The 17546-nt window shown below is 39.3% G+C and overlaps 1 protein-coding gene across 7 annotated transcripts in view; it reads right to left on the reverse strand.

Moving 5' to 3' along the window:
• OTUD7A (OTU deubiquitinase 7A) overlaps window positions 1-17546 on the reverse strand; it is a 121772-nt gene that overhangs the window by 73849 nt on the left and 30377 nt on the right. For all 7 annotated transcript variants that reach the window (XM_051770486.1, XM_051770492.1, XM_051770490.1 and 4 more), the window contains 3 exons: window positions 12566-12638; window positions 5167-5283; window positions 4516-4621 (listed from right to left, as the gene is read on the reverse strand). The gene's annotated coding sequence lies outside the window, so the exon portion shown is untranslated. Of the gene's footprint in view, window positions 1-4515; window positions 4622-5166; window positions 5284-12565; window positions 12639-17546 lie in introns of those variants that run through there.

The raw sequence follows: 17546 nt of genomic DNA on the forward strand, positions 1-17546 counted from the left end.
AAACTGAACCAGTCAATATTTTTTCTTAAATTACATCCTAATGATTAAAGTGTCCAGTGAGAACATTTTTTTAAAGGATACATTTAATTCTTTTCACCCAGTTCTTGAACTACCTACCTTGGAAAAACAGTTTTACTGAGACAAAGGAATCTTCAAGACAAACAAAAATTTGCTGAAATTCCAGGAGAAACTACCTTGGACAATACTGTCTAAGATATTAAATTTTTTTTTTAATACACTGGCCTGAAAAGCTCTGTGAAGTTGCTGCTTTAGAGATATGGTTTCAGTTACAGGAAAAAAACATGATTTATACAGTTTGTGCAAAAGAGAACGAATCTCATTTCTCACTGTGGAACAGGACTCAGAAGTATTTTACTCTATTTCTGGTAATTAGCAAAAGTATTTCGATTTCATGAGGACTAAGTAAACTAGTCTAGTGCACACTGACAAAATAAGTGATGATACCTGTGAAGGCAGATACCAGAAGTAAAGAGCACGAACTGGAGCGTTTGTTTTCTACATGTGGAAAAGCAAAGCCCTGTGTTTGCACTCACTGACAGTATGTACCTCATGCAATAACAATATTGTTGCTATTATGTAATAAAATTGTCTCATAATAGTCAGTTATTAAAATAATCAATCCAACTAGCAATTAAATCTCAAAATGACAGAGCATTGCCTGTAATTAAAACACACTTCTACTTCCACCCACATTAGGCAGAGCAGCCTGAGTATCCTAATACAGCAGTTAGTCTTTATTAATTGCACCTTAATGAGGAGTCCTAGGACAAATTCAATATTGAAATTCAGAGTACCATCAAATGGTGCATCATCTTAAATTAGCCTAAAATGAACAGTAACTGCCAAATGATGAATTCTAGAGTAAGCTGCCCATAGTGACAGGTAATGTGTCCCAGTTATCTGTAAAACCATGTCATTGCTCTGTAATAAGCCAACATACTTCTGTAAAAATACCACCACAGCAATAGCCAAGATGACACTTAAATAAAACAGAATAACATTTCTGTCTTATCACTCCAACTACAAGTTATAGTAACTGCATCAGAAAATTAAAAGTGAGCTTTATTTCCTATTGATAATCCCCTACTCACTAGAGGAAGTTCTGGGACATTGCCCACATCCCAAAGGAGGCAGTTTCCTAAGAACTTGTAGGTAGTATTTGTTATGCTTGGGGTGGAAACAGCAGATGCCTCATGTCTGATGCAGATGTGTAAAACAAACCAGAATCTGGAAGATTCCTGTGCCAAGGATGAGCCCAGAGCAGGCACTGGGAGGGAGGGTGAGAGACCCCTGGGCTTATTTACACACCAGGACCCCACCTTGTTAAAGCAGCCCTCGAGCTTGGCAGGACCTGAGTTGGTCCCACAGAACAAGCCCCAGCAGCAGCACAACGGCACCTCTGGCTGGGAGCTTCAGCCAGCTAAGTCAGGGGTTTCTTTTCCAAGCTGTGCATCAGGGGACACAGAGAGAAGTAAGTTCTGTAAAGCTGGTAAAAGGAATATCCAAGAAAGTTTTTTTTTTTTTGCAACAAATAACTGAAAGCTTAGAAGTGACTTTTGTCATCAATAAAATTTTAGATGCAAGGTGGAATAACAGATTACTTCATTTCCTCCTTTCTCTTCAGTTCTGCAGGTTCCCTGGTCTACTCTGATTTTCTACTTTTCTAGACCTTGAAAAACAAAATCTAACTGAAGTATACAGTAGAATTAGACACTTCAGATGCACAAACAAGACCCAGGGGATAGATCTGGTTTGGATGAGACACATAAGTGTTAATAGTACATACAGTGCTAACCAGTATTACCTGAAAGCAAGGTAGGAGAAGGTAAACATACAATGTTAGGACTCTTGAGAATCAAGTTTAGAATTTTTTTCACTTAAATTAAAATGATGAAAGATTAGAGTCTAACTCATCTTATGCAGGCACTGCTTATCTCTGTTTGACCACTCTCCCCAACAGGAGATTGGAATTGGCTGGAGTCACTGCCCCAAATAAAATAATTACTTTTACAAGATTAAAGAAGTCATTACCAGGGATTGCCTTTGCCCCAGCAGAACAGAGCAGTGCAATTGTTCCATGCTGGAGACCTAGCAAGGGCAAACAAAATTAGTTTGACACTCGAGTCGAGAGACAAAGACTTGCAGACACTGAGGGCAGGGTCCAAACTCATAAGGACTTTTGAAGTGACAATGGATCCAAAGGAAAAATTCCATATGCAACACTTGGACACACCTTTTTCTCCTGATCCAAGTGGATACTTATAAAATCCTCAGAAAGAAAGCCAAAGGTTTTACTAACACTATCCTTAATCCCCAACAGCTTAAATAAAAACCAGTGCCCACAGAGAAGGTTGGAGCTTTGAAAAAATTTGTGCATCAGCTATAGAGAAAATGGATGAGCTCAGCAACAGTTCAGGATCCTTAAGATGGTTTGGGACATCAAGTCCCACTTCTGAAAGGAAGAGAAAGAATCTATGTTCAAGCAGAGACAAACAAAGAATTTATGTTCAAGAGGTGACCTTTGCCAGTCAGAGACAAAAGAAATGCAAAAAGCAAAACAAAAAAAAAATCCCCAAAGCCCAACAAAATTAATTATTGAAAATAGGAAAGAAAGACTTGTGAATTCTAACTTTGCTTCTCTGCTCGACTTAATCCACACCCAGTCCAGTCTGTTTATATGGATTTGGTATGAAGGTTTGCTTGTAAGGAAACATTTTTCAAGAAGATATTGCATTTGCTTTTGTTTAAATTAATTCTGAGTTAATTCAAAACTGTCGTGTTTGTAGCTGTGCAATTGCTCAGGCATCTCTGAGGGCAACATGTGGGAAACCTCTGCCCAGAAGCTTGAGCTGGGGCATCCTTACAAGGCACTGAGAAGATGTGTGAGAACTGGGATAACACAGAAGTGGGAGTCTAGGAAAACCTGAAGAAATGAAGGCAGCAAAGAACAGAAGACATGAGACAACAGAATTATTATTCTGAGGAGTAGGGAGAAGGGCAATGCATCTATATCAAACATATAACCTATGTTTGATTAGTCACTATTGCTGTTGAAAAAGTGGTTTATAGTGAATTTCAAACCCAAGGTTAAGCTTAGAAACAAATTAAATCCTGAATGCACTTAATGAAGACACGAAGGCAGACACAGTTTCCATGCTGCAGTGCTATGGACTGGCAGAACTTCTGTTGGGACTCCTTCACAATCGCAGTGAACAATGACAGGGAACTTATACTTGCAGTAATTAAAATTAATCTCTACAAGGTATTTAGTCCTCACATCCTTAAGCATTGAACTTTCATTTTATAGTCAAAACACTATTAGGCTTAATAACAGTGTACAAAAAATAAGACCCAGCCTCCAACACTGCCTGGGGGAATGTGGCATCTCACACTGGCACTGCTGCACTTCCTGACAATGTTATACAGCAACTCATGCAGGTCAAATATAATAACAGATCACAAAACAGTTATAGCTGCCGAAGTCACCAGTATCACACAAGTCTTCTACCTCTGTATAAGGATGTTTTAACCCATTTTCAGTCTAGCAAAAAAAGCAGACAGAGTTGAAATTTGAAAAGTGCGTGGCCTCGAGACTGTGGCTCCCACAGTGGGATACACAGCCAAGGGGGCCAGAACAACATCCTGGCAATAACTGTAGGTTAAACTTAGTAAATGCAAGAATGCAAAATTTTCATTCAGTTCTAATGTGCACAAACATTATAATACAGTCTTTAATTATATCCTCAATCTGCTGTTTTCCTTCATTTTAAACACTGATTTTAAACATTTTGCAGAATTGATAGGGCTCACTAAATCAGCAATTTTTTCAAATATTGAGTTGAACACAACCATTCAAGTGTGGCCCCAGGAACTTGACTTACTAGAAGCTTTTGAACCTGTTGAAGGGAGGTTCAGGAGTCTTTTTTTTCTTCCATGCTCACCTGTTCAGTACATGCACGTCTCACAAAAACATGAATGAGTTTAGTTAAGAATGTGCCAACAAGTAATGTAATTATACTATTTTAAAAACACAGTCAAGGAAGACAGATGAGTTTCAAAAACACTATTAATTTTGACTACCTGCATTTTACAGAGTATTTAGCAACTCAAAATTAAAAATATAGTTCCCATGTACTTAATTTTAGTGTACTTAATTCAAGACAGATGCTGTGGTGTCCAATCAAAACTACAGACCACAGTTACTCATCATTTTTTTGTGTACATGGTAGAGAGTAATTATTTTCAGCTCCATGTAGTTTCCTGCTGTAATTTGCTGAAGGTCCCTTCAAGCACTTCTGTGGACCTCATGTGGTAGGAGAGGAAAAAGTAGTAAGGAAGAACATCTCAATCCAGCCCTGCTGCCAAGAAAGTGTTATGTGTAACATAACATACTTCCAGGGAAGAGAGAATTCTGTGTGAAAAGTTTGGTTTAAACAATGTATTTAGCATCACTGAGAAATTCTAGAGCAGAAGCAGGGACAAAATCTGACTTACCATGATAGGTTCTACTTGCAGAAATCCCCCTTCTCTCCTGCATGCCCTAACTCATTTTGGTGAAGCAAATGAGGCAGGCATCCACACTGGTAAACCCACCTTCTCCCTGGAGAATGGACAGAGAAATCAGCAAGTAAATGGCAATTCCCAGCAGCTGATATCAGCTAAACACCAGTTATTAAACACCTTGTTCTGTTCACTGTCCTGACCAAGGCTGTTCCTCTGGGGATCTTCCATCTAAGTCACACTGTGGGTTAGACCATGTTATTACACAACAAACTGCTAAGAAATATAAAAGCAAAGAACCAGGCCCAAACCTGAACTTCTGCAGTGACAGATCAACTGCTGCAGCAGTTTAACATGGCAATGGTAGGGGTGGGTTAGGAACTTACACAGCATCCAGGCTTTAGGAAGCCTTTTAATGAGTAACACTGCATCATCCACCAGCTCTGTGTTGCCACAGGCAATAGGCATGCTGGTAGCCTGTTAATAATTTCACTTGGTTTCTTTGGTTGGCTACACTTAATTGTTGTCAACCAGAAAACAAATTAAAATTTTCCTTTTCTTCACCACATCCTTTGCTCAGCATTTCACAACAACTCAGGGACAGGTGCTGATACGGGGGGTGGAGGGATGGTTACAGCTACTTACAGGAATGAGGTAGGTAGGCCCCTTTTCTGTTCCTGGTATGTTTGCCTATTTAGGAAGACAGGAGGCAACTATCCAGCTGATTTACTTCTGATTTTGGAGCTCTGCAGTATCATGTGCCTGTGAGGATGGAGAAAAGACCAGAACATGTTTTACTCCAAAAGCGACACTGTAAAGCACTGTTCTGCATCCATTTGTCATACCCAAAGCACACCTTGACCCTGGAACACTAATCTGTACCACTATTATGGGAAAAAGATTTCTTCCTTTCCTCCAGCTTTGACCATTCCCAAGATTGTTACGAGCACTTCAGTATCTCACTGTTGAGATCACAACAGCTTTTCTATCAAGAACTTGAGCCAGAGCCCAACCCAATTCAGATTAAACAAAGTCCATTATCAAACAGAAAAACAGAAAGGAAACTTTCTGGAGGGAAAGTGCCTGACCATTGGCACACATGAACCCAGACAAGAGTGTTCTAAAGGGGAACTCAACAAACCCACTTGGGCTGCCCTAAGAGGGGCATTGCTTTGGCCCTGCAGAGCTGATGCACATCAAATGACAGCTTCTTCCTGTTTGGTTCAGAGAAACAGAGGCAATATACCTCAAACCTCAGTTTAGAGGGCTGTTTTTCTACCAGTTTGACCAGTTCTGTCAGTGACAGAACTGAGTAAATTATTTCAGCTGATCCAATATATTTAGTCCCTTTCTGCTTATGCAAAATTCATCTGCAAATTGAGATTTACTGATTTTTTTTTCAAAAAAAAGTGATATGATAAAAAAACCCCAACAAACCCCAAACCAACAAAGCACTGCAGCCTGATCTAAAAGAATCCTCAATATTAAGTAAATTAGCCATGAAGCACAGACCCGAGTGGTTTAATGAGCTTTATCTTAAATGTTTTGCTTCCTGACTGGATTTGCAAGAATGTTGTAGTTTATCTAGTTTTAACCTGCTTTACTTGCTAAGAGAGTAAAAATGATCTGCACATGCTCTTCTTTTACAGCCTGTTTAGTGATACTGGGACCAAATATTATTTCTGACAGTGGCTAGATTCTGCTTCTCTATTACTCTATGTGTCATTAATCAAGGTCTTAAAACATAATTCCGTAAAGTTTTTAGGGATATCATTTTTATAAAATTTTTAAATACCAAGAATAATTGCTTTCTCGCAATTCTTCTAATTTTTATTCCTCCTAGTTATAACATATTACACTTTCTCCTCCATATACAACTTGCTTTTTCTTTTGTATTTATGTAAGCCAATCCACATATTTGTCAAATATATTTCTTTTACAAAAGACAGACTGACGACATCTCTTTTCCATTTCCCTTTTCCATTCTCTCAGCTATATTTTTTCCAAGTATATGCTGTCACACAAATATATTTCAATATAACACACCTTCACTGGTCATTTTTAAAGCCATCAGACACTACCTGCTCTACAGGTTCAGTTGAGCTTTCACCTGGTGAACTCATGGCAGCCACCAGGAATACTGTGTAAGTTCACTATTCTGTGGAATTCCACTGAAAAGGGAAAACAGCTACTGGAACCTGACCAGAAGGAACTAAGCAGTCTCCATATTCATACACAGAGTATTTCCAAGGAGTGGTGGTCACAAAAAGAGCATATTTAAGATTTAGAAAACAAAGATACAACTCCATGCAGTTGGGAACTCATATGCACATTTTTACAAATACCTACTGAATTTCATATGCGAAATGTTACTTTGACTGTTGACTAAAGATAAAACACCTTTGCTTCCCAGCATTTTAAGAAACAAGCCAAAGTGGTAAATCAAGAGGTTTTTAAGAGATTGCCCAGATACTTTTTTGACTCTTGCAGAGGTCTTTATTTCAGACTTCTAGACTGAAGTGTTCCCACCCTTCACTCCCAGCTCACTGTAGTGTTTATATTGCTGTGTGCAGATGGAACAAGTACACATAATTACACCAAAATTCTCTTAGCTGAAAAATGGTGCTCAAGGTCTTTGAGTTCATCTGATTCCTTTCCAACAGCACCATTTCATTCCCAACACACATCACAGTCCCACACACAGAGCACTGGAAGCAAGGGGTGCATCAGCAACGCTGGTGGTGTGAACAAAGGGACCCTGTTGTGCTGCTCTGGTGCCCTCACATCCTGCTGCACACTCACAAAACTCAATTAACACTTCTAGGAACAGCATGGAAGAACCACCCAGAGTATCACTGGCCATCAGAGTGCCCCTCTGCCTCTCTGCAGTTCCATTAAAGGAGCCATTTTAATTGCAGAAGTTAAAAACCAGCTCTCTAGACAGAAAAAAGGTGAAGTAAAACAATGAATAGGCATTGAAGGGACAGCACAGAAAAGTCTCTCTACCTCCTGCTAGCACCATCCCTGCATCCTTGCATGCACCTTGCATCATAAATAAGAGGGTAGGAGAATGAGAGGAAGTATATTGGTCTCATCCTAATTGGGTGAAATTCATCCAACAGCACAAGCCAAGGACAAGGAGACACAAAACATGTCTTTCAGTGCAAAAGCCAGGTACCTGTGCTTGTAAATTAGGGATTGAAATGAAACTGTAATTGCCAACACGAGCAATGAATTTGACCTCAGTATTCAATTCTACATTCAGCTGTTTGGTGAGTCTGTCAAAGTGATTCATACATAATGAAAGAAAAACAAATGACACGAGTCAAACTGAAACAATCACAAGAAAATTTTTCTGGAAAGAACATGAAACATTTGCAGTCAGTTCCTATAAAGGTAATTAATACTCTCAAAACTCAATTTGTGTCTTGTTTATGGCATAACCAAAATGTGACAATCTCTCGCTAATGATTCATAAAGGTTTTGGTGTAGTAATATCTTGGCATGATTAAACTCTAATAAGCACTGTATGTTAATGCATTTATTAATCAATATATTGATTAAATTACTGTTTAAGTTCAGATTTAAAATTTTATCTTTGAAAATCAAAGCAGACACTTCCAGTCATGCAGATGGTGGCTACACGTGTTTTTTTATTACCTACAGCAAGATTTCCAGTTTCAAAATGCAAACAAGAACCTCTGTGAACAATTTTATTCTGATTGGTTCCATCACAAAAGGCTGTAACAGGACAGTACAGCCACAGTGGAAATGCCCATTTGGAGGTTTTGTCAGGATTAGGGACCAAGGTGGTTTTTGTAAGAGCTATTGAACACTGACAGAAGCACTGAGGTATTGGAAAGCTGTCAGTACATTCCCTTTAGCTCTCAGCAGCACATGTCACTTCGAAGCAGCAATTTTTTTGTCCAAAGCTCCAGTTTAACACGTGATAAACCTCTCAATTATGTTTTACATCTGTAATAACATCATAAAGGAAACACAGTAAATGTCTGACTGATCAAAACCTACAGACACCTTTTTATAATGGAAAATTCTCTTTTTAATTAAAGACCTTACACATGACACATACTTCTTTATCAAAAAAAGCAAAGGCACTTTTCCAGTGCCTAAATCTAAACTCTCATGTTTATCCATGATCTACATTCATCTTCTGAAATAAAACAGCTACAACCCCAATTGAAGAGCAATCCACCTTTAGAGGCCTTCTAGGTTTCAGCATCATCTTTGAGTCAGTGCTGACTAGTTTTCCGGGGAAAGTGGTACAAAGCAGATAGGTGGAGATGGGGGATAACATCCATTGTTCATTCGGGGACAACAAAAGTGAATTAACTGAAACATCTTCCTTCTCTTCAATAGCCAAGGAACATTTTACCAAGAGTAAGAAAGACTAAATTATTTCACTGCCTAGTTACACATCATTAAATTAATCTGACTCTTCTGTGCTGTCAGAACTGCAGCCAGCTGCTCCCAACAAGTCTCTGTAAACAGGACTGAGAAATAAATACAAGATCATAAAACTTGTTTTTATCTCCCCAGTATTGTGAACACCTACACTTCATTGAACAAACTCAATTTTAAATGCTATCAAATAAGTAGCTCTTTTTTCCCTAGCCATTGAAAGCTCAGAATTCTTAATTTATTGAGTCCTAAGGGACTTTTTTAAAGTTAAAAATGGTATGGATCTAAATTGAACTCCAGAAGCTGATCTTGACTACATATCTATCTGTGCCCTTGCACTAAAACATCTCAGAAATTAGGAAGCAGAGGAACTCCAATACTGAGAAAATACTTTGGAAAAAAAGGTTACATTTTCTACTCACAGTGCTTATCCTGATAAACTCATACCACTTCTGTTTAACTTCATGAAGAAAATGTATTTTGTTTTGGCTTTTAAATAAAAAGTTATCTGATTTCACCTATCAGCTCAACAAATGCTCATTTTGTTGCCTTACTTTCATTAAAGGAATAAGTTTCAGGGAATAAAAATTATGCCACATTTCCACACATGCAAAAGTTCCAAGACATGTAATTCAAATCTTAATTATTTTTTCCTATATAAACCAGTCACAGGATTTGCAAAGAAAAGAAATTTTTCCCCTTTCATAGTCAGAATGTTGAAGCAAAATCCACATAAAAACATCAAATAAAGGTTATCTGTAAGCTAAAATACAAATCTTGTAAAGAATATTTAGTGTGGTATGCCCTAGCTTTTTGTTAACATTTGAATTCACTGTTTTCATACAAACTCTCAAGAATTGTGCTGTACCCTAAATCACAGACATTAAATTATAATTCTAACATTTTTTCTCTCACACACTGCCATCATTACTAACATAAAACATTGAAGTAAAAATTTCTTTGTGGATAATATGAAGCCAGCAAGTGCATTGGTGTAGGTTTAAAAATAATTATCATTTGGCTTAACAGTTGAAAAAGTTATCTTTTAAGTCATGTTTTCATTTATTTTGTCTTGAATTTGGCAGAGCTTAGACCCATACAAATATACTGGCATGATTAGTTTTACTGGTTAGACTGTTCACATAAAGGCAAACACCTCATCATCAGCATGACAGTGTGTTTGAGATCTTTTGGAACACACAGGAAGAAATCCTAATTTCATTGAGGCCAGAGAAAGCTGTCCAGGAGCTTCACCTATTAAACATCCTCTGCATATTGTGAGCTCTCTATCTAAGCAAATACACCCAAATCTCGGGGGAAGATGATCAATACATCTCAACAGTAACTGACTTTTACCTGTGGACTCCCTTTTTTTTTTTTTTGTAGTTCAAAAACTTTCATATTAAAATGTGTTTCAGTTAAAAAAATATATATAAAAATATATGTCTATATATGCATGTGCATATATATATATATACATATATACACACACACATCACACACACACATATATATATATAAAAATCTGTCTTGTTTGTTCATTATCATTTCCCACAAGCCTCTCAGACTTTGGTACAAGACAGATCTTGAACTACTACTAATCACTAGTTCTTTTCATTAATCAAAGTTTCTAATCACAACTCTTCTATCATACTCCATTACAGGCATACAGAGTTATTCCTTTTACTAATCTCAAAGTATGTCCTTCATTCATTCCTTCTGTCATTCCTGGGCAGAAGATGAATGACTTATTAATTTCTGATGATTTCTAACTTATCTTCCATAAATTTCTGATAAAAAGTTATTTTTAAATTTTATACACATGCAACCCCCCCCCAGCAGTAACTGCTCAAAGCTACACTGGGAACTGTCCCTGAAAGTCAGGAGCAAAGCAGCTTCCAAGGCCTGTAGACACTTCAGGGGTGGCTGCATTAGGAAAACCTCTGGCTAGAGAGCTGTACAAACTTCAGCAATGCAGTGGAGTGCACTGCTCCAAACAGTTCTTCCAAAAGAACACAAAAGCAAGCAATTCAAGTTACTCTTTTACATCTACACCAACCACCTCGTTTGCTGACTTCACAGGAAAAAAAAACAGCCACAGTTTCACCCTCCAAAACATCTTTACAGCACTTCATCAACTTCATAGGGACCATTTCACCTTCACAAATAATAAAAGCAACTTTATTTTTAAAATAACCATACTTTATGAACTATAAAACACACCTCTAGATACAAAACCTGACAAGCTCTGAAGCCCACTACAGAAGAGTAGTACTAGGTCATATTCCAAAGTACCTGATCAGCTGTGACAGGACCTCTCTGGTCACTACTGGATGACAAAATATAACCCAAAAGTAGAGCATGCAGTGTGTACAGATGCCTAAAGGCTCACAGTGTAAAGTGCACTCTCCTGTTCATTTTAGCTTCACTTCATGAGACCTATTTCCCCCTAAATCCTATTTCACCCAATAAAGCCATTTTCCAGTTGCCACTCTCCTGACAATGCAAAAAGAAAAAAAAAGATTGACTTGGAGGTTAGTGAGAGGTTTCCTGTGAAAACAGAGAACCTGCCCCTGTTTTCTGTGACCATGGAACCATTGTTTCTCTCAGAACCGAGGGCTGAGGGAGGAGGAAGGTGGGCTGTGGTCAGCCCTGTCCCCACGGTGTGGCTGAGCTGGGCAGGTTCAGTGGCTGCACTCAGAGAGACTCAGTGTGACCTTCTGTGCTGCTTCCCCACAGCTGCCCAGGGGTCAGGGGTGGGTGGGAAAGACACCACAACCTGCAAAGTCTGAGCTCTGCTGAGTGATTATCTTGCATCATGAAATGCCAGCAAAGCAAGCCTGACCTCTGGACAAGACAAGGAGATTAAGGAAAAAGAAAAATGACTAAGGGAAATTCTCCCTCTGATTTAATGAGGTATGTGGGGGAGAAAATATTGTGAACCACAGGCAATAACTCTCCTATCACTCAAAATAAATATCTACAGCTCAGATGTCAATGAAGGTTTTCCAAAAAAACAATTACTCAAAACCTCTTGTTAGAGGAAGACCAGAAAGAATTAAACCATCTTTCTTGTTTTTCAGAGATGCTCTAAGTGGAAAACATGATGATTATACGATGAGCTGTCACTCGGCTACAACCCACTCAGTTCTATTACTGCTTGCTACAGCTACTTCAACATTCAGCCAGCTCAGTTACCTTTTATATTCATCACATGCAGAAACTCTCAAATGCCCCTTATGACACAGGGCAATCCTTGCCCTCAGAGTCCAAACTGATTTGATCTCTTTTTGCTTTATTGCAATTTAGGACTGAACTGTGAAAGAGAGTAGGAACCCTGTTTCCATATCCTTTGGATTCCTGCACCACACACATTTTTCTCTACCCTTCCTTTTGCTTTCTAGAAGACTGAGGTTACAGGGTACAGTGCACCATTTGCATATCAAAAGCAGCAGCACTTTACATAAAAATGAAAAGCAGGCACTTTTCTGGTTTCTGTGACTAAGAGCTCAAGATTTCCTTCCTCTGAATCTGTAACTGCAAAGTCAGGTGTTACTCAGCTCACCAAGACTGGTTCAGATAAATATCTTAAAAGTGAAGAAGCTCCCCCACTACCCATTGTTACCTGATACATATTTGCCAGAGACATTTTCTTTCCAGACACTCTTCTGGAGCAGTTAAAGACCTCACTGTCTTACCTGAAAGAACATAAGACAAACATGCAGTCAAGTTCAAAGATCACAAAGAAACGATTCTTATGTATCTCAAGTTACATTCTCATTGTCTGAGAATGCTGAATGGCACTACCTTGGGGTATTTCAATGTCTTTTTTCAGCTGGCCACCACAGTCTCAGATGTGTCAGATTTTGTTATTTAAAATGAGCAGGATGACTTTCTGTTCTACTTTACACAATCTAACAAAAGGACATATATACAGAATCCTGTCCAGGTTACTGTAGCTTCATGCTGAGGTAGGAGCCTTGCCCTCAGTTTCTACATGGAGGTGCCTTTTCTGAAGCAGAATGCCCAAGCCTGGTGTTAAGGTACACACAGGTTGTTAGTGCAGGAGAGGGAGCACACCAGGAACTCTGAGCTAACTTATGAGCTTTGCCAAGCCCCAAGAGGCTCAGCCTTCACTCCATAATACTGCACCCACTGTGCTCATCAGGAGGCAGAAGGGATTCAAGCACAAGCACTTGCTGAAGTTCAACGTGCCCCAAGTGTACCACACCTACCTTTTACACCCTCGAGGCATCAGATCAACCACCATTAACCTAAAACCACCAGCCACCCTCCAGAAAGCAGACAGGCAAATGAATACATAAATACAACGATATTTATAGTTCTGTTTCTGAGAAAGACCCTTCCTGCCCCTTAGTAGTGGTCCGTAGTGCCGCGGATGAGGCTAAAGGTACAAGCTGCTGTACCCCTGGGAGGCACAATACCTGCCCATCTCCACATTGCTCCCCTACCCTTTTGGCTGGTGGTCACAGACATCAAGGAGGTAAGTGCAAAAAGGCTTTAGAAGGGGTAAAAGAGGGATGCAACCACATCCCTTCTCCCCTATAACATGACTGTGATATGTGACATCAATTTTAATGACTTCCCTGCCTAGAAACGTACCTGGCCACCCACACACCCAGACAGAGCAGAGAGGTGGGAACAGCAAAATGAATGACTCAGAAACACCAGCTGTTTACCACAGTGTCTCACTACTCCAACAGTAGTGGGTAGTGTTTGAGCTGTCCTTGACCTACCAAATCCCTCTTCAACTCCTTCCCACCATTAGAAATGCTGATGTGTTTCCAAGTCCTACCATGAATGCATTACCAATTGCATTAGAAAGATCTATCTGCTTCAGATGGTTTAAAAGAAAAATAGGTAGCAGACAATTCTTATGCTCAGGAGAATCATGGAATATTGGCAGTACAGAGGATTACACACTCCTTTGACCTGTGCCAGCCAATCAAGGTGGTTTATCATTCATGACTGATTTCCCTATATGTCTTCAATGAGAGTCAGATCATTTGAAGAAATTGCACTGGATCAGAAACGAGAACCAGTTTTTAAAATCAGGCTGTCTGAACAAACTTTCTTCCATTTTCCATCTATTTTTCACTTAAGCACACGATGCAATGGCAAGTTCATTAAACACAACACAAATGTGTTTATGAGTGCATTGCTATTTGCACAGGAATCTTCATGTTAATCCACTTCCCTTTTCAAATAAATTTTCCCAGATTCTCAAACACATTTCTGTACCAATGCTCTGTGCCTTGCACAAAGCCAATAGTAATTCCACCATCATGTTAGTACAGAGAAGGAACAGAAGAGTGGCTGCACACAAGACACTACTGCCATCACTCTCTGTAAGCCTTTTAGGATTGCCAATCATCTGAAATGCTGTGTCCTTTTATTGCACTTTGAGTGGCCCTTTGGCCACTCAAACCTCCTCGAACTGTAAGTTGGCCTTGGCTGCTGAAGTCTTATATCTTATGGAGAATAAATTGTTTTCTCTTTAATGGCTGCCAAAGCAGACACTGAATTTGTTAAGTATTTGGAGAAAACTGCACACATCTTCCTACAAGGACTTGTTTTTATGGGTTCTAGATCTGTGTTGATTCTTCCAAGACACTGAAAAGCCAATCCTACACAGGAGGTGTTCAAGAACCTGGGTTCCCCAGGGGCTGACCGGACTTGTTTGGTTGGAAACAAGTGTGAGAAAAGCAGCCATTTCAGCACATGTAGTACCCTCTGGCAGTCCACACCAAAGAGGAATGAAGGAAAAGGATCTTTCTATTAAACTTCATGAACTGGTAAGAGATGAAAGGCACACAGAACATAAGTAAATACTGACATCTGACCAGTGTGATCTAAGGATAACCACTGACAGGTTCACAGGGATAATCACATTCAAACCAAGGCTGACTGGATACTCATGTGAGCATTTTTCACTGCTCTATTTCTTATGTGGAACATGATGAAGAAACTTAAAATTCCCCATGTCAACAGCATACACATTTTGGGGGGGAACAAAAAAATAAAATCACAATTCAGCTGTCGAAACTATCTTTTATATCCAGCACCATCTTCAGCCCAATCCTGCCTTTCTGCCTGTCTGATGTATTCAGAGGTTGTTGCTGGAGTCACTTCCTCTTGCCTGTCCTATTTAACAAATGTAATTCAAGAGAATAAAATCCACTATTTCTGCAATAGCAGGAAGGCACATAGTGAACTGTGGAATACCAAATCTACCAATTCACTTTATTCAGTGGATACAAATTTTACCCATAATACTTCTCTGTAACTGACTGACACCAAAACAGAACAAATAATTCAGTAATCACACCTGCACCCGGAACAGTCTGTCTTGTTCAGGACTGAGGTCATCCAGAGAGGGGAGTTTGCAGTGCAGCTGCTGCACTTTACATAAACACAGAGCTTCCATGGAAATTTGAATGCTTGCTTCTCACCCCTCCTCCCCTTTTTTTTTTTTTTAATATAATTTTCCTATATATTTTGGAAAACTGTAAATTTTGTGGGCAGCTGTGGGGTTTTTTTCTATTTTGAGAATTAAATAAATCTCAAAATTATTTCCTATTGTAAACAACAGAGCTGTCTGATGATTTTAGCATGATATTAACAGAAAGTTGTTAACTATTTTTATAGCATAAGAAACCATTTTTAACTGCCTAACCTTACTTTTTAAAAGCAGGCAAGACAGAGTTTTAAAGGAGAAATGCCTAGCAATCCAGATTAAGTGTGCCAAACTGATGTTTTATGCTTACATGTGTACAGACTTTCAGTGGCAGAATAACCCAGTGTGCACTCACTTCTCACAATGCTCAGTTACTCCAAAAATGACCCTCCTCCTCCACATCTGTCATTATGCTAAACAAATAGCTCATCATAAGGGAATAGTTACTGTCATTTCTCATGTGCTAAATCTATATTCTCTTCATAACACTCCTAAGGGTTCGCTTTTATTAAGAGCATTATGCAGTGTACACCTTCTCAGCACTTGCCAAAACCACATTCTAAACATTTCTCAAACCATGCTGGTGAAGTTTGAATGCACAGGATAACCCAAGTCATGTTGACAGCTACCATGTAACAGAGAGAGCCAAAAACTGGTGCAATACCAATACATGTTCAGTAAACCCCAAGATAACTTAATTAATAATATCTATATGTTCATGTTTCATTGACCTACATCCAAACAGATTCAAGCTCTTATTTTGCAAATAGATCAGCATGAGTGTATCTTTTTTTACCCATGTTCCTGAAACAAGCCACAAAAGACAAATATCAGATGTCTGGGTGTTGGCCAGTCTAGGTGTTCTAGCTGAGCCAAAGTCCCCCCCTGAAGCCAGCTGGGAATCCCACTTCAACAAGCATTCTTAGTGGGACCCATTCAAATTCTCATACAGGCTGACAGAATAAGCAGGAAGTTCAACAACAAAAAAAGGAAATATATTTGCACACTTCAATGCATTAATATAATGCAAGACTTCCATTCTTCTTTATTCAAGTTCCTGTGTATATGTAAAAGAGGATGAAGAAGTAAAATTTTCCATTTCAACTATGGATCGTGCTAGAAACAGCATCAAAAGAGGAAAATGTGTCTCTGCCAGTCCAGCTGAATGTCATCTAGTCAACTGTTATAAAAGGTACTTACTGAAATGAGTGGCACAATCACCATTTCTTCAATTACAAAGAATCCTCTCTGAAGGTAAAAAAATGCAACATGATTGTTTTGCACTATTACTGAGTGTGCTTGCATCAAAGCTGGTGGTGCAAAGAGGAGAGCAAAGCCAATTTCATGAACTGATGTAATCAAGCCCAGCATCTCTCAGAGGTTTTTTTGTTCCTGTGGCCACGATGACATCAGCCCACTCTGCCTATTCAGTAGTGCAGGGCAATGACAGCTCTTCACCTCTGCTCACACACTTCTCCCTTCTTTTCCTCCTCTTTTATTGTGTCAGGATGTACAAGCAGGAGGACTCCACTTTCTTAAGTCCTATTTCAGTGGGACACAACACAACACTTGCCTCAAATTTGTCTCTCCTTGCTCTCAGTGTTTCCAGCTACGGCACACAACATCAAAACTTGACTTCAAGTGGAAAGAGGGGGAAAGAAAAATCTCAGGAATTGAACTAAGCACATCTAACCACGGTAAAGTAGGTCAAGGATTTCCACACTGGAACCCACACTGTTCAAGAAACAGCTGTCCTTCAGTGGAGCACATACTTATCCATGCACAGGCTGGCCTGAGGGATTATGGAGCTGTTTGTGTGCCCAGCTGGTGCTGCAGCCCCACGACACCCACGCTGCAGTTCCACGAGGTCCCCCCAGCATCCCAGTCTGCTCCCACAGCTCCACATGTGTTTCAAAGGCTCCCACCAACCCAGGCAAGTAACTCTGCTTTTCTGTATCAGATTCTCTGCCTGTAAAGCCAGAGTAATTACCCTAATCTTAAAAAGAACTTACTGAAGAGAAGTTGATTCACTTTTGGTTGACATAATCTAGCCCTGGAATTCCCCATCTAATTCGTTCCCTCATCTGAGACACAACATCTAGGCCAGAATACATTAAAGAAAACACAT

Source organism: Manacus candei, unplaced genomic scaffold (assembly GCF_025592945.1).
Source record: "Manacus candei isolate 608988 ecotype Guabito, Panama unplaced genomic scaffold, ASM2559294v1 h1tg000119l, whole genome shotgun sequence".
Classification (NCBI taxonomy): Eukaryota; Metazoa; Chordata; class Aves; order Passeriformes; family Pipridae; genus Manacus; species Manacus candei.